We start from the raw sequence: 3,909 nt of genomic DNA, 5'->3' as shown, positions 1-3,909 counted from the left end.
GATTTTTTTTTTTTTTTTGCAATATTTTAGAAGTGGAACCATTATCTGGAAAAGGCAATTTTGTATTTTGGGAAGGTTAGTCATCCAATGAAATACATTTACTTGTTAGAGTTTAAACTCTATATTCAGCATTCTATCAACGATTTTTCTTGAGCACTTTCCTAAAGTACGTTATTAGAGTGCATCTTAATATATTTTGACATATATCTGTTCATAAACCTTTATACGAATTTAAGCGATTTTACGTCTTTTATCCTGTATTAATAGGGTACATTGTGTGACGTTTACAATCACAAGAAAGCTGTTCGCAGACTGACAGCGACGTCGTTCAGAATCGTTTTGCTTCGCTCCGTTTCCATTTTTTGATAAACATAATTTACGACCTCTGCATAGCGTATAAGATAAATGAGGATTTTAAATACTGACTTTTCTAGCAGATATACTGTTATTACAGGGAGTAACTAAATCTTACGTCAACATAATTGTGTGTCTGTGTCTGTGTGTGTGCGTGCTCGCGTGTTAGTGTGTGTAGTGAAGGCTTAGTGATGGGAGCGTCGGGCTCACACTCATGAGGTAGCGAGTTCGATTCCCTGGCCGGGCTTGTGTTAAGTTCTTGAGCAAGATACTTTGTTTCACGTTACTCCAGTTCACTCAGCTATAGAAATGAGTGGTGACATCACTGGTGCCAAGCTGTATCGGCCTTTGCCTTTCCTTTGGATAACATCGGTGGCGTGAAGAGGGAGGTTGGTATACATGGGCGACTGCTGGTCTTCTATAAACAACCTTGCCTGGACTTGTGTCTCAGAGGGTAACATTCTAGATGTAATCTCATGGTCATTCATGACGGAATGGGGGTCTTTACCCTTTATGAATATGTATATATATATTCAATAACAAACGGATTCTCCATATCCCAGGGCAGTCATTTTTCGGATGACATTGTATATTGTCTTAGCGGCAACACCATGTAGCATTGATGATATTTTGGGCAGCTGCTGATCACATCTTTTATCTTTTATAAGTTACTTGTTTCAGTCATGGGACTGTGGCCATGCTAGAGCACCGCTTTGAGGAATTTTAGTCGACTTATTTTATTTTTAAGAAAAGTACTTATTCTATCGCTCTCTTTTAACGAATCGCTGAATTACGGGACGTAAACACACCAACACCGGTCGTCAAGCGATGGTGGGGAACAAATACACACACAACAACACACACGCGCGCGTGTGTGTGTAGTTCTGTCTACCAAATTAACTCACAAGGCTTTGGTCGGCCTGAGGCTATAATAGAAAATACTTGACCAAGGTGCCACGTAGTGGGACTGAACATGGAACCATGTGGTTGGGAAGCAAATTTCTTACCTCACGGCTACGCCTGCACCGATGCATGTCCTCCACAGATATGTGACATAGTCCACATTTTCGGTTGAATCTTGGCGCTCCAAGGGCTTCATTGTCTCTTTTGTTTATTAGGTATAGTATGCATATAGGCTTATCCAGCGGCCTGGTACTTCGGAGTTTCTATAGTCTTTTCATCGTTCAGTTATAGTCTGAATCCGGTTCGCTCTTGTCTAAGAAAGCAATTAGAGGCCGGGGAAACTCCAAAATAAGTGACCATGGGATCAGCCTAAATAAGCAACTGCATCCAACTACGGTATTCAATACTTTTCTTTTGTTCGCTAAAACCAACGCATGACTATAGGCGGCTTTCTTCCCAACTACATGGTTCCAGGTTCAGTTCCACGTGGCACCTTGGGTAAGTGTCTTCTACTAAAGCCTCGGGCTAATCATAGCCTTGTCAGTGAATTTCGTAGAGGAAAACTGAAAGAAGCCTATCGTATATATCTATATATACGTATTGGTATGTTTGCGTGCCCGTAACTTAACGGTTCGGCAAATAGAATAGTATTAGCTTTAAAAAATAACTCCTGGGGCCGGGTTGCTCGACTAAGACTCTTCAAGGCGGGGCCCCGGCATGGCCACAGTAAAATGACTGAAACAAATAAAAGATAAAATATATAACATGTATGTTTATGTATATACAGTTTGTGTGTATGCTCACGCGCTGCCGCGTGTGTGTAGGTGCACGTATGGGTATATGTCTGTGCGTGTACGTGTGGGTAAATATATGTGGGTGTACGTGTGGGTAAATATATGTGGGTGTACGTGCGTGCATGTGTGTATGTATGTGTGGAATTTGTGGTGAACAATTTTAAATGACAGAGAACACAATACAGTGATGTTTCCTCAAACAATTTGGTTGAAATCTCGGAGGATTACCTCAACATTCCTAGAATAAAGATGGATTAATAATATTGCCTGATAATCCGAAGAGACGGTGAAACCGAAAATTGTAATGGATCGGAAGGTAAACCAGCTTTTAAATTATATTATACTACAAAAAAAAAACTATATATGTATGTGTGCGCGTGTGCGCACCTGCATGTGGTGTGTGTGTGTGCGTGTGTGTATGCGCGTGTGTATGTATGTGTGCATGTATATATATATATATATATATATATATATATATGCATATATACATATATACGTATATACATACAGACATATATATACATATATATATATACATATTTACATATTTACATATATACATATATATATATATACACACACACTCACACACACACACACACACACATACATACACACACACACACACACACACACACACACACACACATATATATATATATATTAAAGAGAGGGAAATTCTTAAATCAAAGATCAAGGTGACCAGTAATCCAAAGTTATGCAAGTTAAACACAACTGTAAAGCAAATTGTTATATTTCAAAGATTAATGTTTTAGTTATGGAACTCCTGTTTCGCTAATTCAATAACTTATATTACGTGTGTGTGTATGTGTGAGTGCGTCTGCACATATATGGAGTTGTGCGTGTAAGTATATGTGTTATATGTATATGTAAACACACACACACATACATACACACACACAAATATATGTATAGACATATACCTATATACACTCACACACACATACGCACACATGTTTATTTATGTGTGTATGTACGTATATAAAGTCTGAAAGAGAGCAAGAGAGAGTTATCAATGAAGACTTGCGTGTGTATGTGTGTGTGTGTGTGCGTGTGTGTGTTCCCGCATGCGTGTCTTTGTGTGCGTGCGCATGTGTGTACACACATATATATATATATACATATAAATAGGTAGATATATACGAATATACTCATGCATGTATGAATGTATGCATGTATGTATATATCTCTATATACATGCATTTGTATATATATATATATATATATATATATATATATATATATATATATATATATATATATATATATATACATACATATATACATACATACATACATATATACATATATACATACATATATATGCGTACACACCTCCCCTTCACCGTTCCAACGGTGTATATATACATACGTGACCAACGGCCATCCATCTTTCTTTCTTCCACTTCCTTCCTAAAGAGAAGACGTGCTTTTACCTGTCTCTTCTCTAAGCTCGTTTTTCCAGCGTTCACCACTTCACATCGTTTTTGGCTTAACAACTCTCACAGTTTGATTTTACTGTTTTGTTCTCACTGTCCTGCTTTTGTTATAACTTTCACCCTCCGCAAAAAATTTCATTTAATTTGCTTTGCGGGTGAGGGGACTATTTTAATGAAGTCGCGTCTTGTATCTACCTTAGAAACGCGGTGTAGCTAAAACAGGGGACAACTGATGAAGAGAATGTTCTTTATGTTGCCTGTCTCGTTTCTCTGTTTAGTTGTTTCTTTCGTTGTTCAAAAAAAAGTTCGTTTTCTATGTTTTTGCCTTGTATCCATATATGCATATATATATATACATATATATGTAGGTATGTACATATATGCATGTATATATGCAT

The sequence above is a fragment of the Octopus bimaculoides genome, chromosome 5, assembly GCF_001194135.2.
Source record: "Octopus bimaculoides isolate UCB-OBI-ISO-001 chromosome 5, ASM119413v2, whole genome shotgun sequence".
Taxonomy (NCBI): Eukaryota; Metazoa; Mollusca; class Cephalopoda; order Octopoda; family Octopodidae; genus Octopus; species Octopus bimaculoides.
This window is presented reverse-complemented; position numbering follows the sequence as displayed.